Source organism: Sciurus carolinensis, chromosome 5, assembly GCF_902686445.1.
Source record: "Sciurus carolinensis chromosome 5, mSciCar1.2, whole genome shotgun sequence".
Classification (NCBI taxonomy): Eukaryota; Metazoa; Chordata; class Mammalia; order Rodentia; family Sciuridae; genus Sciurus; species Sciurus carolinensis.
Window position 1 is genome coordinate 54,639,118 of NC_062217.1, and position 25,941 is coordinate 54,665,058.

Consider the following 25,941-nt stretch of genomic DNA (forward strand, 5'->3'; position numbering starts at 1 on the left):
AAGCAACTCATTGCGCACCTCCTCCTCCTCAGGGCAGCCCCCTCCCCATTGTTCAGGAGGTTGCTCTGAGTCCAAACAGCTCACCACGCAGCTCTTCCTCTGGGCAGCCACAGGAGCCCCGGCGGGTTGCTCCGAGTCCAAGCGCTGTGCTGAGCGGCCTCCTCTGCAAAGCTCCCAGTTGTCCGAGTTCACTGCTCCAGCGGGAGGGAGGGGTGTCTCGCCGGGCAACTCTACTTCACAAAGTTCTCTGCGTTCCGGGACTACCGCCCCATCCGGGACACCTCCCCAGTGGGAGAGACTCACCCCGCGGCTTTGAGTTGGTCCCAAGTCTCTCAATATCTCCTCTTTTGCATCCTGAGTCCTGGAGCAACATGAAATGCAGCCACCCTCTAGTCTGCCACCTTGAAACCCCTCCATGTTCTTTATAGGGTTAAAACATGGGGAACTTTCTACGTGTACTCTCTCAGGTAAACTGAGCCTCTTCTCATTGGTTGCTATGAATCTCCTAGTTTTTGTTAGAAAATGAGCCCATTTCAGAATTTGGTTTCAATACACAGCAATAAGCATGTATGACTACCCCAGTTTGGTCTATTCTGCTGGAATCAACTGCAGGAACTTAGTTCAAAACCAAGTTTAATCATAATGGTTTCTCATGACTTTATTAAACATTGATATTTTATTATGTGCACACAACTTTTTTTTTTGTCTGTGCTTAGAAAAAATTAGGGGAAGTGGTCTTGTTTGGATGACAGAGTGAACTGATCTGACATTGGTCAGACTGATCTGCAAGATACTGTCCGTCAGGAAAACAATATGACCTAGCTCTTAGAGTCAATCCTGCCTTTAAAAACACTGAGACTAGCTGTAAGTGTCAAATTGGTTCCCTAATGTCAAATACTATGCATTCTTTCTGCAGTCTTTGGCATATAAAAGGCACTAAATATAAATAAACAGAGCTAATAATTGATTTTCAAGTTTACATAGAGTGCTGTGTTTTTTTTGTCATAGAAAGTCATTGCAATTTCAGTGAACCAGTGAAAATAATATTTTTGTATGTTTTACATTTTGAAAGCATATTTCATGTGTTATTTAAAGCTCACAACAGTATGCACTACTTTTCACTCTGATCACCAAACAACCAAGACATGATTCACTCCATTGAATCAACAATTTTGGAAGTTCTACTTGTACAGACTTAGTGTGCACTGAGACAAAACTGAAGGAGATCAAAGGTAGATCTGGAAAAGCAAAATAACCAGGAATACTCTTCTTTATCATTTCTGTTCAGTCTCAACATTCAGACAATTAGTAAATCCATTCTTGTGAGGGTTCATTGCTAAATGACCATAGGAGAAAATCGTGAAAAGTTGAGAAAAGGAACTCAGCATCCCTAATCAATTGGGGAGAAAAAATGAGCTACCATTCTTACCCTCATTCCACTGGCAAATATTACAAAGTCCCATGTCATCAAGATTTGGTCGAACTATAGGGATACATGAATTCCTACATAGACAGTAGAAAAGCAAAACTGGTACAGCCACTTCAGACAACAAACAATTTGGTAATACTAATAAGAGTGAAAGAACCTATACCCATGACCCTGCAATTCCATGTCTATATGACTCCCTGGAGAAACCCAAAAATTCACTTAAAATACTGGGTACAAGTGGCACATACCTAGAATCCCAGTGACTTGGGACGCTGAGGCAGAAGATTACAAATTTGAGGTCAACCTAGACAACTTGGTGAGACCCAGTCTCAGACTTTTTTAAAAAAATTAGACAACAGGTTGGTGATATAAAGCAATGGTAAAGCACCCTTAGGTTTACTCCCCACTACAATTATATATGTATGTATATAATATTCCCTGAAGATTTTTAATAGCAAAAATAAGCAAACTGTCCTGTAGTCAAAGCAAGAATAAATACATGGAGGTCAATAATACAGTGGACTCTTACAATACATTTAAAATAACTAGTGTATAAATAATGCATGGATAAATCTAATCTGGGCTTGGTGACACATGCCTGTAATCCCAGCAACTCAGGAGCCTGAGGTAGGGTTATGAGTTCAGAGACAGTCTCAGCAACTCAGCAAGGCCCTAAGCAACTCAGCAAGACCCTGTCTCTAATAAAATAAAAATAAAAAAAAAAAAAAAAAGGAATGTGGATCAGTGGTTAAGTGTCCCCAGGTTCAATCCCCAGGTACAAAAAATTAATTAATTAATTAATTAAGCATAGATAAATCTCAAAAAATAGAAAAGTTGCAAAATATAAACAGCATGATAAAACATATGTATAATATGTATAGTCATGTGTATAAACATATATGTAATACATATGCATGTGTGTGTACATGTTATAACATTGTAAAAAGACAAGGGAAATAGACACAACTTTTTTTTTTTTTTTTTTTTTTTTTTTTTTTTTGGTACCAGGGATTGAACTCAGGGGCACTTGACCACTGAGCTCTTTTTTGTATTTTATTTAGAGACGAGGTCTCATTGAGTTGCTTAGTGCCTGGCTAAGATGCTGAGACTGACTTTGAACTCGCAATTCTCCTGTTCCAGCTTCCTGAGCTGCTGGGATTACAGGCAGGTGCCTCTGTGCCTGGCTAACAACATTTTCACCTACTTGCACGGAGGAAAAATGGGGAAGGAATCAGAAATACCTGAAATTTTATAACTAAAATATATGTCATATTTTATTTAATGAAAGTAAATAGGAAGTAAAACTCAAGTAAAATGTTAAAGCATATTTAATCTCAGAGTTGAGTAAATTGGTGTGTATTTTATTACATTCTGTAATATTCCGTTTGTTGGAAACATTTTATATGTTTTCAGTGAAATGTACAGATTAGCAATAAAATAACAATGTCAGAGATAGCACCCTTCACTCTGGCTACTCCTCCACAAAATTTTGGTTTATTCGCATGAGCCCAGTGTGAGCTATTGAGTCCATATGTAGAGATATGAACTTATTTCCTTTTAGGATTACCTTAAGTTTTATTTTGTTTTAAATTTTAAGTAACAAAATCAACTCTTTTCCCTTCCTTTTCTTTCCACTTTCTTCTATTCTCTTCTCACAACCCTTTCTTTTCTCTGTCTTACAATAGTATGAAGAAAGAGCACCAACAAACAATGAAGGTCACTTCATCCCTCTTCCACTTTCAGTTTAAACTGAAATCTCAGTTCTTTGTCATGCATGCTTCCCAAAAAGTGAACTAAAACAAAACTCATTTAATTACAAGTCTAATTCACAGCTTAATTGATTTAACTTCACCATTTTTATCATTATTTTGCCACCTTACTACAGTGGAGATATACCTCACTAAACACAAATCCTGTACCATTTTATATTGGATCAATTATTTGGCATTGACTTTGCACCTTCATTTCAGATCTTCAATGGCAGGATATAATAGTATTACTTACACTATCGAATTTGGGGCATAACACCTTCTATACTCTCCACATGCCTGTCTGTATTGATTAAAATTGCTTTTGCTTTATAATATAAGATTACATGAGAAAGAAACTAATTATAAACACAAAAATGATCATTGACATAATCACATTATGTCTACACCAGCATCTCTCAATCTTGGCAACATTGACACTGGGGCTGAATAATTCTTTGTAATGGGAGGCTGTGCATTATGGGATTCTTAATAGCGTTTCAAGCCTTATCCACCAGAGTCCAGTAACATACCCACAGACATCACGATCAAAACTTTCTCCAGACTTTGCCAAATATCCCCGAAGAGTTCGGTAATGTCCCATTGTATGGATATACCACATCCATGTTGATTATTCATTCATTGGTTGGTGTTTATTTGAGGCGTTTCCACCTTCTATCTGTTATAAATAATGCTACTACAAATGTTTGTGTACAGCCAGGCATAATGGTGCATGCCTGTATTCCCAACAACTAATGACTGAGGTGGAGGAATCAAAAGTTGGAGGCCAGTCTTGGCAAAATAGTATCCCAAAATAAAAAGGGATGGAGATGTAGCTCAGTGGTAAAGCACCCCTGGGCTCAGTCCCCAGTAACAAAAGCAACAAACAAAAAATTGTGTAAAATTTTTTGTGTGAATGTCAGCACAGTTCACCTTCAGAATTAGTGAGTTCCACATCCATGCACTCAACCAACCTGGATTGAAAATATTCAAAGAAAAAAACTGCATATATATTAAACATGTACAGACTTCTTGTCATTCCCCAAACAACATGGTACAACAACTATTTTCATAGCATTTACATTATATTAGGTATTATAAATCATCTACATTCGATTTCAAGTATATAGGAGGGTTTGCACAGGTTACAAGCAAATACTATCACATTTTATATAAAGGACTCAAGTATCTACAGATTTTGGTATCTGGAGTGTTCTGGAACCAATCCCCCAAGAAATGGATAGACAACTGTACTCATTTCTCTTAGGCCTATACTCTTAAAGAATTATCGATGACTCTTATTAAAGATAGTAAAGTTTTTTTCAAGGAGAGACTATAAAGGAAAGTATAGGGACCTCTGTATTAAGGTCTTTCAGTGGAGGAGGGAGATTGGGTTCAATTATGAATACAATAAGGACAAGGGAAGATTTAAAGTCAAGCAGTAGAGTGATGAAAAATTACTAAGAGGAAATATCAGGGGCAAAGGGAATTCTTGCTGAACCAACTAAATAGAATTCTTCCTGAAGGCAGTCCAGGGTAATAAGATATCAAGTTAGATACCCAGAGTGGGGGATAAATTGATTTAGCAAGATGAGCAGGATTATTGCTCAAACTGAATTCTACGAAGACAAAGAGGGAGGCAAGCCCATGGTCTGGCCTAGTCAGAAAGGACCCAAAGAAGCTTTACTCAGGTTTGATCACTAGAGAGAATTTTTGATTATACAAGAGAACTCCTGTGATAGACCATAGGGAACCCTATGTTTGAAGATTTGCCAGATGTTTCCAAGTGGCTGGAGTATTTTACATTCCCACTAGCAGTGTACAAGGGTCTGAATTTTGGCATATCCTCATCAACAATTTTTATGTGATTTTTTAATCTAACCACCCTAGTGGGTGTAAAATGGCTTTGATCTGCCACTATTTGTGTGTGTACGTGTGTGTGTGTGTGTGTGTGTGTGTGTGTAAGAGAGAGAGAGAGAGAGAGAGAGAGAGAGAGAGGAACATGTTACCAAAATACTTTTATACCTATTCTTTTGCATATTGTCTAAGGGTAATTTTGTTCTACAACTATAAAGTTAACTATTTGCAAAAGAGATCTCATGACCTGTGAATACTAAAATATTTTTTCCTTTTGATATGTCACAATTACTTTTGGTTGTATCTTTTTCTTTCTTCAGTGTAAGTAGTAGTCTAGTAAGAAGCAAATATTAATTTTCATAATAGTTCTAAGTACTTGCTTTGCCATATTACATACATACATAGGATTTAACACCTTAAAAACAACTCTGTTTAACAAGGTCAAGAAGATCTTGCCACTATAATGAATCACCATGGAGAACAGAGTTGATTTAAGATATGTATGAGAAGCAAAATTACTATATGGATATGTGATTCTTCTTAAATACAGTTAAGCAATTTGTGCTCTGATAAGTTTTCTCCAGGGTCTTATGCTGTAAGTTCAGATAGAAATTCTTCATGGGGAATGTAATTAGTATAACACGGTTTAATGTCATGCTTAATAGTTTCCCAGAATGTTCTGATTAGAAAATTAATCTGCCCGTGTTTGTAGATGATGGAGCCATTTAAAAGAGAACAGAAATATTCCTATTTGTGTGAGACACTTAACGAAGGTTCAGTTGAAAGTGTTAGATGTCACTACCAGATCACACTCCCAATATTTGAAATAAATAGAAAAAAAATGAATTAGCTCTGCTGAACTGAGCCCTCTGGTCCACACCAAGCACGTCCACCTCCTCCAAAGTTCGTACATGCATGAAATCATGCACATCTAGGCAGGCTAAGTTTTGGGAGGCCATCAGTGATGAACATGGCATTGACCTCATTGGCAGTTACCATGGAGACAGTGACTTACAGCTGGAGAGAAACAATGTATACAAAAAGCAGCTGGCAACAAATATGTATCTTGGGTCATTCTGGTGAACCTGGAGCCAGGCACAATGGACTAGGTGAGACCATTCAGTCATTTCTTCAAGCCAGACAACTTTGTGTTTGGCCAGATTAGGGTAGGGAATAACTCAGCAAAGGACCTGTATACAAGGGGAGCTGAGCTGGTGGACTCAATTCTGGATGTTGTAAGGAAGGAATCAGAAAGCTGTGACTATCTCTAGGGTTTCCCACTTACCCACTCTCTGCAGGTTGCACGGGGTCAGGCAAGGGCACTCTGCTCATCAGCAAGATCTGAGAGAGGTATCCAGACCACATCATCAATACCTTCAGTATCATGCCCTCACCCAAGGTGTCAGACACAATAGTGGAGCCCTACAATGCCAGTCTCTTTGTCCAACAGCTGGTGGAAAACACAGATGAAAGCTTCTGCATCCACAATGAGGTCCCGTGGGACATCCACTTTGGTACCCTGAAGCTCACCACCCCCCACAGCAACCTCCTAGTGTCTGCCACTGTGAGTGTTGTCAGCACCTACCTGTGTTTCCCGAGCCAGCTGATACATACCTGTGCAAGCTGGCAGTTTTCATGGTGCCCTTCCCTTGCCTACACTTCCTGCCTGGCTTCTCACCCCTGATCAGCCAGGGCACCACATGGTACTGTGCCCTGATGGTGCCCACACTCACCCAGCAAATGTTCCATGCCAATTTCACGGTGGACACCTGTGACCCCCACCAGGACCATTACTTGTCAGAGGCTCCATCTTCCAAGGCCACATGTCCATGAAGGAGGTGGACAAGCAACGCTCAACATGCAGAACAAGAACAGCAGCTACTTCACGGAGTAGATCCCCCACAGCATGAAGACCACCACATTCGACATCCTGCAAGATGGCCTCATGATGTGGGCTACCTTCACTGCAACAGCAGGGCCATCCAGGAGCTGCTCAAGCACGTCTTGGAGCAGTTCAAGGTCATGTTCTGTGCAAGACCTTCCTGCACTGGGACACAGGTGAGGGCATGGACCAGACAGTCTACCAAGGCTGAAAGCAACATGAATGACCTGGTGTCTGGGTACCAGCAGTACCAAGACACCACACTGAGGTATAGGGAGAGATTGAGGAGTAGGCTTAAGAACTCAAATAAATCTTGCTTCCTTGGTGAATAAATAAAGGTAAAGGTGAATAAATCCTGTTGTCCTCCAGCATCATCTTTGTATACTAAAGTGCTCAGGCATGCCTGTCAGAAGTTCATTATTGATGCAATAATGTAGACCTCCTCTAAAAAGGACAGTTATTGTTTCTTAAAATATCTATACTAATAATAAATCATGTCCTTATTCTCCAAACTTTTATTCTCACTGTTTCTGAGTTATAGTTTCAGGGTTTAATCTTTCAGGAGTATAGGATTTCTGCTTCAATGCTTTAGCAGTATTCCTGTTCTTTTAGCAAAGACATGAAAATGCATGTTTTTTTTTTTAATCTTAACTTTCCCAAAGTACTAAAACAAAGATATTTCTCAAATGCAAAAAAATTAATTAACTAATTAGTAAGACTGTTCTAAGATTATGGTCTAATTCCTTCATATTGAATCACAATTACTAAAGCCTAAATATAATTTGTTGAGTCACTCGGAAAATAATTGGTCTGACTAGCAAATGGTAATGACGTCACTCAAAGTTAAAATAAACGTGAATTAAGCTACTGAATGCTGTGGTGCCCAGTAGATGTTTTCATATTGCCTATTTCTTTCATCTCTGTCTCTATCTCAGTACCATATGTGTTAGCCAGTTTTTTGTCAATGAGACCAAAATACCCAACAAGAACAACTTACAGGAGGAAAACTTTATTTTGGTTCACAGTTTCAGAGATGCAGTCCATGGTTGGCCTACTCAATGGCTCTGGGCCCTATTAAGGCCGAACATCATGGTGGAGGTGTGGCAAAGGAAAGCTGCCCAGCAATTGGCAACGAGAAATCAGAATACAAGGATCCAGGAACAAGATATGTAATCCGCACAGGCATGCCCCCAGTGTCCTACTTCTTCCAGCCATGTGCCGCCTGCCTATAGTTACCACACAGAAATCCATTCAAATTATTAATCCATCAAATGGTTTAGTCCACTGATTAGGTTACACCTCTCATAACCTAATGATTTTATCTCTGAACATTCCTGCACTAACATGAGCTTTTTTGGGGGGTACACATCACATTTAAACCATAACACCATTTATATTTTTCTTTTCTTAAATCTTCTGGTGAATTTCTGTACTCTGGACATTCTATAAGATCAAATGTATTAAAACCTGCCTTTATTGAGGTCTCCTTAAGGCATCCATTTGTTTTCATTCTTTGCTTTGTGTTATATTCTTTAGCTGAACCCATCTGATTACACTAAAAGTTTCTTCCTCATTTTATTGTAACTAACATATCAGTGTTTCTATTCATGTCATGAAAGGGTAATGCAAGTTAGCATCCTTACCTCTTTGCTGAGGTAAATATTTGCAATTTCCTGTGAAATCAAGCTAAGCCTGCACATTGTCTTGACACTATGGTCACAAGTCACCAGACAATTTTATACTGTCAGATCCTCATTGCCAGTGCTTAATCTCTTTCCATTTGCTGCTATTGATTATAGTATCTTTCCCAAAAATTTCTTCTCACTTATTGCTCTCATATCTCTCTAAACAGTCTTTCCTCAACTGCTTCTGGGGTTTTTCTTTTCTTTTCCTGTTTTCTAGTGTCACATTTTGCTTTGCTATACAGTATGCCTTACAGTAGAAAGCCCAAATAACTAGAGGAGTTATACTTTATACATTATAAACTTGCCTTACTTTACCTAGCTGCAAAATGAGGAGGTTAAATTCGGTTCCTCAGACATTCAAACTAAGAGGCTTGGAACTCTAAATTTTCACACCAGTGTCTCATGGGTCACTGAAGAAGGTGAGGGAAAAGACATCCAAGATGATATGATTCTGGATACTCCCTCGAGCAACATTTAAACCAACCACTTTTACTTGTTTAATGAATTATTGCTTAACAAGAGGTTTCTTGTTAAATGAACAAAAAAAGGATTCTGTGAAAAAATGAAAGAATAAAAATGCATTAAAGGAAATGGGATATAAACCATTGTTTATATCTGGCTTTTATCATTCCTTTAAAGAGTCTTTTGCATATTTCCACCTCTTGCTCCTTCCTATAAATTTTAAGACCTTAGGTATGCTGTGTGTCTTCTTCTGTGCTGTGTGTTTATCAGTGCTTTACACATATAAAGAGACAACATTTAGCCCCCTGAGAACCCATTTTCATAACTTCACTATGGAGTACTATTATGATTTAGATATGAAGTGTCACCCAAATATTCATCTATTGAGAGATTGGTTCCCAATGCAGTCATGTTCAGGAGTGGGGCCCTTGAGAAGCGATTGCATCATGAGGGCTCTAATATCATCAGTGGATTAATCCATTGATAGCTGAGGGCTACTGGAAGGTGGTAGAAACTATAGGTGGGTGGGTCATGGTTGGAGGAAGTGGGACACCGGGGGAGTGTCCTTGGGGACTATACCTTGTTCCTGGGCCCTTTCTACCGTAATGTTCTATCTCACCTCAGACTCACAGCAATGAATCAGTTGAACATGAACTGAAATCTCTGAGATCGTGAGCCAAAATAAATCCTTCCTCCTTCAAGTTTTTATGTCAGATATTTCGGTCATAGCAATAAAAACCTGATTGACATTAGGCACCAAAGGTAATATTTTCTCCCAAACCATGCTCTAAATAACCCATTAAGTAATGGAGTGAATTTGAGCTACTTACACATCCTCTGAGAATCTCTATTTTCATTTATTTTTTAAAAAGGAGAAATAATTTTCAAGTAAATCATCAGGATTAATTGAGGTAAGGTAACATATATAACAAGGTTCTAGCAAAGTGCTTGGTACATATTATGTACTCAACAAATGTTAATTTTTCTTCACCTTGAAAGTCCCTTCTGGTCTGACATTGTATGAAATCACAATTCTACTTAGATATTCTGAATGCAAACATTAAAAACCTCAACCTCTCAATCCTGCTGCTATTGCCTTCCCCTCCTGATTGACAATGTCTGCCAGCATCAGCACCACTTTTTGTATTCCAGACAGATCCTGAAGTTTTCTTTAACTTGTCTCCCTTTCTCTGTCAGCTGCACCCAATTCAAAACGTACAGAGTGAGCACAGTACCACCCCGAAAGCTGGAAAGGAGGAATGAAATACGTTGTCATTCTGAGAATTAAAGCAATTAAATTAACATATGAGAATGTTGGTTTTCGTTTGTTTCCTGGGTTAAAGGATTGGTAAATTTTACTCAAAGAGAATATTAATTTATGTAAAGAAAAATATTCATCAGAAGTTTGATAGTCATAACAGGAATGACATAAAAATGAGATGATCCCATAGACACCTAAAATACAACATATACAAAAGTAAAACTGCATATCTTTCCCCCCACATCTGCCTCACCCAGGAAACCCACCTCACTTAATAGCAGCACAGCCTCTCCAGTTACGTAAGGAGAACCTGCTCTATTTCACTTCGTCTCTAAATCCTGTCAAGCCCCATCCTTAATAATGCTCAATCTGTTCTCTCTGCACTGTTGCCCTTCCTCAAGCCAGGCTCTACCATTGCTCCCTGAAGGTTGGAGCAGTGTCCAGCTGCTGTCTCAGGCTGACTCAGATGCCTCTCATCAGGCTGCAACCACAGGGATCTTTCCGAGAAGTTTTCCAATTGTCTATGTTGCTATGTTAAAATCCAGCTACTCTGACCTCCTAACCCTCCCATACATCAAAAGAAGAGGAGAAACCTCTCCAGAAGAAACTGCCACAAATCATTCTGCAGTATTGCCATGATTAGAAAATAAGCCGCCAAAACCCCTTTGACTTGCTTGATATCACAGAAACTCTACTTCTGTTGACCTTAAAAGAAACAAATCTGGACCTAGCTTAGGGAACGGAGTGATCCCTGAGTTTAGTAAGCTGGGCAGAACTTGTCTCAGTACTTTAAGAAAATATTTACATTTTCTTCCTGAACATGAAAACAAGATCTGCATTTAATAAGTTAGGAATTCACTCAGTTTATTTTCAGGGTCAAAATGTTTTTTTTTTTAATTTTCTTTTTTAAGTCTTTTTTTTTTTTTTTGAGAACTCTGTCCAGTAATACTCTACCATTCCTGTAATTAGAAAACCTGATTCATAATCCTGTGTTGTTTAAATTATTATATATTTCCTTTCTTCATTCTCTTAGAATTAATATTACTGTAAAATCTCTCCAAAATTCTGCAAATTAGTCTATATCACCATCTCTCTTCTCTTTTTCAAAAAATTCTTTTCCTTTACTTTAGATTGTGTCTTTGTAAATAAGTTTCCAGAATTTTTCTTTTCTTAAAGGCAAATGCTTGAGGCTAATTATCCTCCCACCATATGTTTTCTCTTCTCTTCCTTATTCCTCAAAACCATCACGCAGTTCTTCTGCAATTGCTCTTGAAATTCGTCTGACCTCTTCCCGTTGTATTTGCACACCTCTAAACCCACCATCTGTCGTTGTCCTTCAGATGGTTACTAAATCCTGAATTCATTTTGAGGTCTTGCCATTTCTATAACTCTATTTCTCACCCCTCTTGGTTATATGATTCCCTGAACCTAATTTCCATTTCCTGCTAACAGGAGGGAGTCAACTATTGTAAACAAAATAAAACATCCTCTCTTCATTTATATGATGACAAGAAAAGTTGCACTTTTCTCATTTCCTGAAAAGTGGTCTTCAGCAAGGACAAAATACTGTGGCACAGGAAGAAATGAGGACAGCTACTGAGGATGCTGAAAAGACCATTTTGAAATGCTGTGGCACTGTTGAAGTCCTCTGGGGAGATGGACTTGTCTTAGTGCTTTGGGGTTGCTAGTCTAACAAACTTCATAAAGTGGGTAGTTTATAAACAACAGAAATTTATTTCTTACAGTTCCAGAGCCTGGTAAGTTTCGCATCAGGCACCAGCAGATTCAGTGCCTGATGAGGGCCAATCTCCTTAAATGAAACAAGAAATAGAGTTATAAAAATGGCAAGACCTCAAAATTCATGATTTATTTAGCATTCATTTAATCCTTAAGTATCCTCACATGGTGGAAGAGACATGCCCTCATGCCTTGATCATCTTTCAAATGCCATACCTCTAAATACCATCACATTGGAGATTAGGTTCCAGTATCTAAATTTTGGGTTCAGTCTATGGCAGGACTCTAACCCACAGCCCCCATGTTTGTTTGTTTTTCAGATTAGATCACACAACTGTGGAAGCATACTAACCCTCCTTCAAATCTATGCTAAATCTTAATGTTCAGGCATAGTCTACTTTCTTTTAGTAACCAATTCTTCTGGTCTTACTAAATTGATCTAAATTAAAAAGTGCTAGTAGTTTGACTTGTCTTTCGAAACTGAGGTTTCAGAGCATAGGACTTCTTTTTAATATTTCATAATATGAAATACATGCTCTTTTTCATCTAGTGAATACATACAATTTCAGGCATCTTAACACGTCTTCTCTTAGTCCTCACTCTTTAGTTAGAAACATTCCAATCTCTGAGTTCTGTTTTAAGACAGTAGCCCTTAATTCCTTCAGGTGGTTTAGTTGACTAGAGATGATTTTTCTTTATTTCTCTGTATCCTAACTAATATATGATAAATATTCCCACAAACTGAATTTCAGATGTAGATGAATCATACTTTTATATGACAGTGGAACACTATTTTCAATCAGCTTCAAAATATTCAAATGTGAATGCATCAATTTCCAAAGAGATTGCTTACCCAACAATGGTCTATTATTTTTTTCTGACCAAAACAGAGAAATTCATTTTTGTTTGTTTATTTTTTAAATACTCTGTATGGAAAAAAATACAAAAAAAGATTGTTTCCTGTTCAAAGACAAAAATATCTATTGCTATGGTCACATTTCTAAGGATGATATAAATTGTCTCTGACTCCTCAACTGTGCACAGTAGTGTAGGGTAACTCCAACCACAGCTTCTCCTATGTCAGTCACTTATCAAAGCGAAAAGCATATTCTAAAGATACCTGAAGAAACAGAGCAAGGGGAAACCAAGCTTGATCATGGCTTCTTTCACATGTGTATTTGGTTGCTCGCGCTTGTGTATTTCTATTGGATCAAACACTCTTATGTTGCCACTTGGCACCATAATCAACGGATATATATTTCAAGTAGCAACTGAATGTTGAGAAGAATGCAATGAAACATGCATTAATACAGCAACAATGGTAAGATCAATCAATTCTGGAATTACCCACTTGTTTAACTTTGAGAAATGCGACCTAGCACTAATGTAATCACATTCTAAATCAGACAATGTAATTATGAATAGGTTGAGGATGACTAGCCCAAAATTGAGGAGCAAAATGAACAACTCTTCTTCCTCCTCCTCTTTCTCCTCTTCCTACATGTAAAAGCATTGTATAAAATGGAAATTACTCTAAAAATACAAACTGAATTTGTTTACTACATTCTATTCAGGTATTTCATATAGTGTGTACATACATCATATTTTAAATATTTTAATTATATTTCTATCATGTATTTAAATACACATCAGAGAAATGTGTGTATGTCTTTCTTAGGATGTTGTTAACATTAGTTTTCATTCCATGGACATCTAATTGATGTTATAAAGTTAACTGAAAGCATGACAGATGGCAGGAAAATAATATTTAGTGTTAAAACTGTGTCATAAATCATTCATAAGTGAATAATTTATCCTTCACAGATAATCAGGGGTTGATAGTACCACAACCTGATGATAGAAAGTGCATTTTCAGAGATATATTTGTCAAAACTACTCCATTGCAAGTCACAAATTCTCAAACTACCTTCTTTAAGCACCAAAGAGCATTTTATTTTCTCACATCTTTGAGAAATTCACATAATATAAAAAACTAAATATGGAGTTGGTGGTGATGAAGACTGTCTACATATTTTGCAAAATTAAAAAACAAAGTGATTTGTTTAAAAATTATGAAGATTTTCCAGATGGCAGAGCATTAAACCAAGTGAGAGCCCTTCTAAATTCAAAACTGTGTGTGACAACATAGGCTGCATGTTTGTAAAGTTGGTCCTGATAGAGATTCAAGTCATTCAGGACCTTTCTTCTCTTTCTCCCTAACTTATCTCACATCAGCTTTTCTCTACTCCTGTTTACCTATTTATATCCTACTGCAGAGAAGCTTAGTCAGTCTTCTCTGACAACTCAAGCAAATAGTTGCAGAGAGGGCTCTGATTGGTCAAGGGCAAGTGAAATGGCTAAGTATGTTGAGGGGACAAGAAGGGATATGTGGAATAACAGGATGGACCTGTACATCCAAACCACAAGGAACTGGGAGGTGTTTCTCAAAGGAAATTGTGAAGCTTATGTTAGCCTATTTGCTTTCACCAATGACACAATACCATAGAGTAGGTGAGTTATAAAAAAAAAATTATGTATAGTTTAGCTCATGGTTCTGAGTCCAAATTTGATAGGCCACATCTGGTAATGGCCTTCTTCCTGACAGAATCCCGAGCTATCACAGGGAATCATATGGCTAGTGATTTTTCTCACAACATTGAGAAGTTCACATAATAGAAGGAACTAAATCTGGAGAAAGAGGGTGCATACGTGTTGTCTCTTCAGGCTTATTTCCTTCTTAGAAGTTACTAGTATTCAATTATTGGGGTTCCTAAACACCTGTCAGAGGCCCACCTCTAGTTGGATTTATTTTCCATTCTCTTACTACCTCTTAATAGGAATCAAATTTTAATGCATGAATATTTAGGGGATATACTCAAACCATATACAAACCATACAGCAATGTTATTAATGGTAAAAATAAAGCAGAACAGTGTCCTGAATGTGCAAAACTGAAATTACCACATAAAACCTACTGGGTTTGACTTGTCACAATACTAGTTATATTTTTAAACTTTCTAATGCACAGTTTTTGATGGTTAATACCACATTATGACCACTCAATAAATATTAGTTTCTTTCACATTATCTAGTGTTAAATATGGGCCCCAGGGTATAAAATAATTTTATCCTTACTTTGGTCTGATGATACAGTTTGTTTATATGTAAAGATGAGCTGCATAGTGATTCTGACTGGCGCTAAACCTTTCTTGCAAAACCCGCACATAGAATTGTTGAGAGAAAGCTGAAGGACAAACGGCAGGTCTGATGACAAGAAACTTCCACTTACAATATGAAGACTATTAAGTTTTTCCAGAACAGCTTTTCCTAAGTAGAGACAGTGCACATTATTTGTAAGAATTTGATCTGTCCCTTAATCCCCCTCGGTAGAATTGCACAACCTCCAGCGATAACCAAAGCCCTTCTGAAGATCCAGAGCTAGCACTAGGGAATTTTAAAAATTTACCAAATATAACTTTCCTAAGAATCCTAGGGCAATCTCTTTTCTAGAGTTTCCCTACTGGTCAGGTGTCCAGAATGTCTTATTTCTATGCTTTTCTCATTCGACTTTCTGAACTATATTCCAGAGCTTCCTTTTTTTTACACATGGGCATAGTGGTTACATCTTTAATGCATTATTGAAAGTTTATTGAAGATTAGAAATAGGCTTTCAACTCCCTTGGAGAAAGAGAAAAAACATTTAATTTCTAGGAAAAGCTGGATAGGGAATTTATGGTAGCATGAGAATTGGTGAAAAGATACAAGTGGAATCAACATTTTGCTTTCGTTACATAGGCAGAGTAACATGGGAAATCGATCAATCACCAATATATATAACCACCAGCTTTCTTAAAGGCATTAAGACATTTTGAAGACTATTTAACTATCTTGATTCTTTTCTCTGCTTTATTTTTATTAGTATAAACTATAACTTCAGAACTAAATGAAGCAGTAATTTTTTAATCATGATAAATGACTAATGGGGTTTTTGTGCATGTTTCTGTGTTTGCATATGTTTGCAAGATATACAGAACTGAAAGAATGCTCTAAAGCTTTTTATGTGATCTAATTCCTAAAACCTCTTTAAATATTGACTATTTTTTTTCCAAGCAGAAAGCATGCTAAGTGTTAAATACATGACCGTTCTCCCTTCCTTTCTTTCTTTCATTCTAAGTAGTAAAGCCTTTATGATAGTCTGGGGAAAACAATCATCATAGATGCAAAATGGAATCCCCCACGCAAACAGTGATAGCTAGGACCAGATAAATAGCCTATTTTCCTTAATTACTGTGTATAAGATTGGACAGCAGATGTTCTTCTACATGTGGTTTACTAATTTATTTCATTCTTTCTGTTCATTTACATGAGCTATTCTGAAAATTGGTATTGAGAAAGTATAATCAAATCCTTTTCTCCTCTTCATGAACAAAATCTAATTTCTCACATTAATAGGTCATCTTTCAATATCAAAATTTAGGGAGAAGAATGCCTATTACAAACTACAACCTACCTATGCACAAATTTAAAAACCCACACCATTTTCCAGCTCCATACCAAAACACCAAAATGCAGAACAGCAGCAAGAAAACAAATAAACACAGCTGCTACTGCACCATCATGTTCTCTAAGGTTTTCTAACAACCATAAAGGTTATTTAGTTTTTGCTTGTAAGTTCTGGCAAATTTGATCACTTCCCCACTTCCATACTGGTGTGCATTCACATAATCCCTGAAAGTCTGGAAATTTGCCCACAGTTATATGTAGAGCAATGAGTTAAATGTGGCTAGTTTTGAAAGAAATGAATGATTTCTACTTAAATTATGCAATATCAAGCATGTTCTAGAAAACCTTTTAAATCAGGATCCATTTTTCTATTATATCTACCTAATACTAGTAATGCTAAAGTGCCTTGGTCCACTTAAGAAGGGAACTGCATTATATAGTATAGCTGACCATAGACTATTTAAATTGGTTTCAAATTTTAGGTTAATATTCTTACTGCTGTCCTGTTACTTACCTTAATTCATCTTAGTATTTTATGATGTTAGATATTACTGACTGCATAATGAGCAAAGAAGTTTAAAATGTAATGCCTCCTTTCTCCTCATTAATGATGCTACTAAACTTCACTTCTTAAGGACAAATGACCATATTATACTTATTTTGAAACAGATAATTGTATTGTTGAATGATATTGCCCTGTATGGTACTTTAATTGTAATGCATAACTCGATTGCAAGGCCTAAAGAATATGTACAAAGTTTACCATTTTGAAAAATTATAAAAATAAAATGAATGTGATAATAAAAAATCAAATATTATAAAAAATTATAAAGTATCATGTAAAAATTCCCCATCTCTACTCCTAGTCCTATTCAGCAGAGTTAACCAGGTTTAACTGTTTCCATTTCAAGTTCTTCTGGTCATTACCTCCATAATACTGAATATATGCATACGTCTCATTTTCTCAGTTTCTTGGTGCTCAACACTATCAACTGACTCTATGATGAAAGATGAGAACATGAGCTATTCCTACTCCTGCAATCTCCTTTCCTTCTCTCAATTTTTTCCTATTTATTATTTATTTTTATTCAGTTTACCATCTTTATTTTTATTTGCATGTATTTGCACTAATGTATTTATGTTTATCATAAGTATGTAAATGTGATGTTATATGTTTTATCTTAATTCAGTCACTTTCTTTCTCTTTCTTTCACCTAATTCTCCTCCCTTAATTTCAGAAATAGTCTGTCACCATCAGCATATATTTACAACCTATTATGAATCCCTCAACTTTCTTCATGATACATAATCATATAAATGTACTTTAACAGGTATGAAATTTCAGTTTTACAAGATAAAATGTTCTAGAGATCTGTTGCACAACAATATAGAGTGCTTAACACTATTGGACTGGATTCTTAAAAATGGTTGATGAAAGCAAGTGTGCCTTCTCCCAGCACCTCAGGAGTCTGAGGTAGAAGGATTGCAAGTTTGAGGCCAGCCTGGGCAACTTAGCAAGACCCCATTTCAAAAGAATAAAAATAAAAAAGGATGTAGTTTCATATGCAAGACCCTGGGTTTTATCCCCAGCACAGCAGAAATAAAAAAAAGTTGATGATACATTTTCTATTATGAGGTCTTTTTTTTACCACAATTAAAATAAAAATACATGATTATATAATCATACATATATGTATGTATGTATGCAGTAAATTGTCACTTTGCACAGTTCACATATAAATGAATCTCAGAACCATTCAGAACCAAACAAGTTTAGTTGCAATGATCTGTATGTCAATTTTTAAAATTAAATGAGTTCTTTGCAAATTTTATAAATTGAGTAGTCTTTTTTTCTTATTCATCTTGAGCTCTTTGAACATTATCCATTGAATATCTAATAAATGTGTGAAAGAAAAGTAATTTGGATGAAGTTGGAACTTGCTTTACTGTGTAGCAGAGCATGCACCCATCTAATCAATATGATACTGGTACACAATCTGCAGGACACAATAGTTCCCAGGGATGAATCCCCCTTATGATCATTCATTAAATATGTAGGTGGGAAAATTATGGATTATTTAATAAAATGTTCTGGCAAAACTGATCTTATGAGAAACGTAAATTATCCCCTTTTAGACAAAAAAATAAATTTCATATAGATTAAATTTATAAATACAAAATGAAAAGGCATTCTTAAACAAAAATCTAGGATACTGTATATAGAATCTATGAATAGGAAAACTAAGATTTCCTGAAAGAAATGAGACATTTGACTATATAAAAATTAAAATGTTATTAAAATTCTATGACAAAAAATTTGATAGCAGACTTTTTTTAACAGTCAGGGACAAATTCTGTACTTAATGTGTTTAAATATCTATTAAGTGTGTATTCAACATTTGTTGTTGCATAATAAAAAAAATACCAAAAATAAATATAACATGAAAATATATTATTTCAGTTTCTTTGTGTTAGGAATCTAGGGCTTAGCCAGATACCTCTGGCTTAAGATTTCTCAGAAGGTGGCAGTCAAATGATCAGCCAGGACTTCAGTCTCACCTGAAGGCACACCCCCAGGGAGAAGGATCACTTGCAGACTTTTCCACAGAATTGTCTTGCAACCTGGCAGTTAAGTGATCCAAGAGAGCAAGAGAAACACTCAAGGTAGAACTCACAGTTTTTGTCATACTCTAGGCTCAAGTGACATCCTAGCATATCTGGGTTCTATTTTTAAGAAGTCAGTCAATAAATGCTCAAGGTGAGGGGTTTCCACAAAGATAGGACTACCAGGAAGCAATCATCACTGGGGATGACCTGAGAGGTTGCTACCACAATTTGTTGCACACATAATTTTAAGAAATGTACATAATTAAATCTTGTTTCAATATTTCACCATGTTTTAGATAATATCTCTTACTACCATAAGATGAGGAAATTACTTCCTTACACATCTCTACTGGTAGTCCCCACCTGTCATTTCTATCAACTGGAGTATTATGTTTACATTGCCAAGTCTCATATTTGACTGATAGACATGATTAAATCTATAGAGTCTTTCAAGTACAAGATCCAGGAATAGGCAGAAAGTTTTATCTATCACCTTTCAATTTGAGGAGGGTTTATTCCAGCAGACAGTCGCCACTTTAGAAACCTTAGATCTTCTCTGGCAGAATATTCCTTTGTTTTTAAACTTGTGGGGTGGGGACAAATAAATTTGCACAGTTGGCTTATAGATATATTGCTTCATATAAACACCACGACTTCTGTCTCACTTCTCACTTCCTATTTCTAAACCTGTCAATAGAAAATCTGAAGTCCTCCAGGTTTTGAGTGGAAATAACCACATTCACATCCACTGTAAGCCTTTCTGTGCAGGTTTTGGTCTCTAAATTCGTCTACTCCTACTCATTCATCAATATGTATGTTTCCAACTACTTTCTCTCATCTAGTAATCTATTAAAATACCTTATCTTTGATGTTCCCTCTCTTATTTTTGATTCTCTATGAATATATTCTCCTGTGTACTTCTTTAGTAATATTTGAAAGAAATTCAAAGTTGCCTAGGGCCTCACTTGACTGCTGAGATTGTCCTGGAACTTGTGATCCTCCTGCTTCAGCCTCCTGAGTTGTGAGGTGGTTGGAAAGGAAAATCTTTTGGTTCAGCATGTCATACTGGAATAGAACCAACCCTACTATCTACTAGTTAGTTAAAGAATGCTTATAAGAGAAATAAATTCAGTAATAAATAAATGGATCCAATTGGGTGTGATTATACTAGTTTTCTATTGCTATCATAACAAATTACCACAAATTAGGCTTAAAACAACAGAAAGGCATTATCTTACTGTTCTGAAGGTTGAAAGTTTGAAATGGGTCCCACTGGTCTGAAATCAATATGTCAATAGGGTCACATTTCATTCTGGAGGCTGTAGGGGAGAACTCATTTCTGCATTCATGCAGGTCCTTGTCAGAATTCATGTCTTTGCTTTGTAGTTGGAGGTTCCTATTTCTTTGCTGACCATGAGCTGAGTACTGGTCCCAACCTCTACAGACCCCTCAGATGCCTTGCCTTAGATCCCCTTTCCTCCATCTTCAAATCCAGCAGTACCAGGTCAAGGTCCTCTCAAACTTCAAATCTTGTCAGCCTCTTCATCTTTTACTGATTTCTGACCAACTCTTCAATTCCTCTTCTGCTTTTACAGGCCCCTGTAATTACATTGAGCCATCTTGATAATCAAGAATAATCTCCCTATTTTAAAGTCAACTGACTAGCAAACTTAATTCCATCTGCACCCTTAATTTTCTTTTCTCATATAAGACAACATACACACAGATTCCAGGATTAGGGTGTGGAAATCTTTGAGGAGCCTATCATAGTGAACAAGATGTATCTTAGTCCATTTTCAGTTGTTAATAACACAATATAGTTCTTTTTAATTTTTATTTCGAGACACAGTCTCACTAAGTTGCACAGACTGGTTGTATCTTGTGTTTCTCCTGCCTGAGTCACCTAAGTCACTGGGATTACAGGCGTGTACCATGACACTGGTTGTTGATGACTGTCTTGCTGGCAGATTCTTGAGGCAGCACTGGCATCATATAGCCAGAGACAGAGTGCATCTATATCTATCACCTAGTCTCTCTCCCTCTTGTTTTAAAGCCACCAGAATTCAATTATTCCCTGATGACTGTGTCTGTTATGGGGGTTTAGATGTGAAGTGCCCCCCCCAAAGCTCACGTGTGAGAAAATGCAAGACTTTTCAGAGGTGAAATGATAATATTATGAGCATTGTAACCTGATTGGTGGATTAATTCACTGATATGTATTAACTGGGAGTAACAATAGGCAGCTAGGGTGGTTGGAGGAACTAGGTCACTTGGGGGTGTGACTTTGGGGTTTATATTTTGTCCTGGGTTAACAGAGCTCTCTCTGCTTTATGTTGCCATGTTCTGAGCTGCTTTCCTCCTCCATGCCCTTCTGCCATGATATTCTGCCTCATGGTGGGCTCAGAGCTATGGAGTCAGTCAACCATGGACTGAAACCTCCGAAACTAGGAGCCAAAATAAACTTTCCCTTTTCTATGCTGTTCTTGTCAGGTATATTGGTCACAGTGATGAAAAAAAAAAACAGACTAAAACATTGTCTAATCCTAATCACTTCCCAAAAGCATCACCCCTAAATACTATAGAGGATTATGTTTCTAGGCTCTTAATACTTCACAATAGGGATTCAGTTTTAGCTTGAGGTTTGAGACAGGATAAAACATATTCAAACCATAGCAATACCCACTGCCATTTACTGGAAAATGCAAGTGTCCAATTCTACTTATTAAGAAGAGATAGATAAACGTAGGTGAGACTTCAAGAAGACAATTAGGAAGATCAGAAAGTGTACTTGACTGAGAAAGGCAACTAAGAAGTAAGTGGCAGTACCAAAAGGCATGAAACATTAATTTTTAAAAAAATATTTTAAAATTATCAATGGACATTTATTTATTTATTTACTTATATGAGGTGCCAAGAATCAAACCAAATGCCCCATATGTATGCTAGGCAAGCGCTCTCCACTGAGCCACAATCCCAGCTGGAAACATTAATTCTTAATCATAAAGGTGGAATACATAGTTGGTGACTGGAATGTCTTGTTTTAGGTCACTCCACTTATAAGAAACCAAAATATTCTTATAATTGAACTGTTATTTACAAATTAAGGCAAACGAAAAGCTCAAAGAAATATATAGTACTGGAACTAAAAATAGGTGTAAAAATTAACTTGCTATGATTTGCAAAATATATTTTTTGTTAAATCGAAGATATTTGCAATAGAGCTCTAATGAACTCGAGATTTAAAAATATGTTTTCTTAGAGAGTCAACATATATAATGAAGATAATTTACTGGTGCATCTGAAAATAATTAGTTGTATAATATTTAACTATCCTTCATAATCTGAAAACAAAATCATTCACAAAATTCTTGTTTCTATATTTACAATATGATAAAGCCATATGTTATGTTCTATACAATAGTGATTATCATTTTCTCTATCATAAAGAAAAAAGTGTACTGATGATGTAGTTTAGTGGTAGAGCACTTGCCTGGCATAAATGAGGCCCTAGGTTCAATACCTATCTCTGGTGGAAAAAAGTGCTTTTCATGGTATAGGTTACCTGAAAAATGTCCCTTTATTGTTGCTATATAGGTATTTGTGTGATAAAATACATTAGTATTAATAAATAAATTTGCAGTTATCTTGCATATTTCTAATTCTGTACAAATTATCATTAGTTGATACTTGCTTCTAATACCAGGTAAAGTGAAGGTAAGCGATAGGTTCAGACTTTTATTTAAAGGTTGACTATCTGTCAGTGTTGCTTTGCTATGTAGACAAAAATAAATGATCATATTCTATATTTTACTGATAAACATTTAAGTAAATACAATTCATTCACAGTGCTAAGTGGTCTATATATAGCACTTACTGAGGTATCATGTTGTTAAGAAATATACCTTTAACATGTGTAAGTGTGCACATAAACATTGAAAGCTGTTCTGAATATAATTTCACTAGCATTTCCTATGAATTGTAGATAACTTATGTGACTGAAATAAAAAGTAAGTGTAATTCATCAGGTTTAAATATATGCTTAATGTTCATATTTACTGTTCACAATTGCAAAAGTTACTCAAAGTAGATTTCAAACATTTTTAAGGAGTGCTAATATTATTTAATAAAAATTCTTCTAATTTCTTTGTTCAGAATGAAATTTCTAGGTAATATTATTTTTTAATGACTACAATATCTTGACATCAAATGATGATTATAGGTTTATGAGCATTTTTATAATGTCAGAATTTTAATATTTTAATTGTGAATTCTCAATAATATGAATTCATTCTTCTGTGCTAACTCTGACATCTTTTTTTAATAATAGAATATGTAATTTTATTTTAAGCAGAACAGAGTCAGTATTTATGCTCTTAAAAATACTGCATGTTTCATCTGGGACCTCTTATAAAAGGGGTTGAATGAACTGAGAAAATTTTGAGTTTGTCTTAGGTCTTTATCAGGAGGAGAAGAATGACTAAGTCTGTCCTTTTTCTTTCTAATTGTACATTTCTTGAAGACTTCTTCCATATGCCATCTAAAAGATGACAAAACTAAACTCATGTGAGAAATCTTATCCTTTTATGTTTCAGAGCCTTCACTTTTCAACTCTACTGGACCCTTAATATACATTTGCAAAGTCCCCTTTTCCTAAACACCACCCTAATGCACAATTTCCCCCATGAAACAACATACGAGTCACTAACTACAATGTTTTTATGTTTGTGAGTTGCTCTGTCAATGGACATAAAAGTTTCTAAGCACAGAGCCCATGTGAATGTGTGTGGATGATAGGAGGCCTGCCTTACTTGCTAGCTAAGGGCAAGCTACCTTATAACATGAAGAACTAAAACTGGCATCCCCAGGAAAATCAAAAATTGCTGTATGGCAAAAGAATTTGGGATTATTCTGAGGGAAGGAAAGGGCTCTCTCTTCAAATGGGTAAGAACTAAACAAGTGACTTTAGAAAAGATTTGGGAAATTGGGACAAGCAAGAAAAATGTACAGATACAATTTGCTGTACCAGGAAAGCCCTGGGATATATTAGAGATTTGGACATAAGTTCTAATTCATCCACATCACTTCCTCTCCTGGGTCTCATTAATTCTTCTGTAAATGACATATTATACTTAACCCTTTAGATCCCACCCCTGGCACAACTTTAACCAGGAACCCATCAAGACAGCAGCAGGAGAATGTCGATCCTTGCACAAGGTTTGAGGATTTCTGATTTAAGATTTGGGAAGAAGAGTTAGGTCTTGAATTGACTTTGCCATTACTATCTGTGGGTTGCATTCAGTTTTCTCTGAATTGCTCTGATTTTCTATCTGTTTCTATCTCCCCTATAGCATCACCAAACCTGACTTTTGACTTAGCCTATTTGCAAAACTACTTCATGAAATACATGAAGATGTATTTCATGCCTATTGGCTCATCGTCTGTGTTAAGATCTTCTGTTTGTGCCTCCAGATCCACTGTTCACCTTTCTCCACCCAGCTGTGTCCCAGGAGTCTGGCCTGCATTGACTATAGGTGTGAACTTCTTTGCCTCCTGGCTTTCAGTTGTGTTCTGTTAAGGGAAGCCTTATCATGAGTTTGGACAAGAATAAGGGGATGAGCTTGAAGTATTAATTCTACCATCTCTCCTCTGTAGTACAAATTTCCAATGGGGTGGAGGCACACCTCTATGAAGGTGAAAATTGGTAGTTAAAGCAAAAGGAAAGTCTTTGTTATTTCAGTGGTTTGTGACTTTTTGAAGGGCCACAGTACAGAAACATACATGCACTAAATCTGTAATATTAAATTTTCATGGAGGAGAAGTGATTAGGTATGAAGTCTCAATAACTGCTCCATGGGGAAGTAATCAGGATATGTTTTTCTTACAGAGACACTGTGACCAGGTCAAATTCTCCAACTCAAGATGAGGTCCTGAGATGATGGGGAAAGTAGAAAGGTGACAAAGGGAGATGGTGAAGAGCTTTCAGGGGCTTTCTTAATTACCTTTAACCACTCGGAAGTAGAAAGAGAACTAAAGCATCTAAGAGAAGAATATTAAGGGCTCTTTCTCATCTTTTCTCCAACCTCCATTCTTGTACCTCCTGGACCAAACCTTCTCTTATAAATCAAATAACACCACATTTTCTGATCCTACATAAATAGGAAGTTTAAATAAAAAGTAATGCCTGTGGAGTTACCATTTACATAGCTTTCAATTATATGCTTTTATTTTCAAATTGTTTTTTATATTACTATTTTATAGATGAGTATACAAGACACAGATTGCTTACATAATCTGCCTGTTAGGGTTTTGAATGTCTCTCAAAGTCTCGTGTACAGATGTGTGCAGTGGGCTGGGGAGATAGCTCACTTGGTAGAGTGCTTGCCTTGCAAGCACAGGCCCTGGGTTCAATCCCCAGCACCACAAAAAAAAAAAAAAAAAAAAAAAAAAAAAAAACAGATGTGTGCAGTGCTTTTTAGTAAATGATTGGATCAAAAGGGCTCTGACCTCATCAGTGGATTAATCCATTAGTCTATTCCAAAGCTGAATGGACTAGTGGGAGTTAGGATCTAGTTGCAGGGAGTAGGTTACTGGGGAAGTAAGTACCCTGGAAGGGTCTTCTTCTCCCCAGCCCCTTTGCTCCCCCTGCCCTAACCCCCTGCTCCCCAGGTGCTGTGAGCTGAGCAGCTTTCCTCCACCATGCCTTCTGCCATGATGTTCTTCCTTGCCTCTGGCCCACAGCTAAGTAGCTGGCAAACTAAGGACTGAATGCT

The 25,941-nt window shown here is 36.6% G+C and overlaps 1 protein-coding gene and 1 pseudogene across 4 annotated transcripts in view; one reads left to right on the forward strand and one right to left on the reverse strand.

Moving 5' to 3' along the window:
• Diaph3 (diaphanous related formin 3) overlaps positions 1–25,941 on the reverse strand; it is a 545,588-nt gene that overhangs the window by 494,010 nt on the left and 25,637 nt on the right. For 2 of the 4 annotated variants that reach the window (XM_047553085.1, XM_047553086.1), the window contains exon 2: positions 20,410–20,770. The exons of the other annotated variants lie outside the window; for them this stretch is intronic. The gene's annotated coding sequence lies outside the window, so the exon portion shown is untranslated. The remainder of the gene's footprint in view (positions 1–20,409; positions 20,771–25,941) is intronic. 4 annotated transcript variants of the gene reach the window in all.
• Positions 4,768–10,963, forward strand: LOC124985586 (tubulin beta chain-like; annotated as a pseudogene).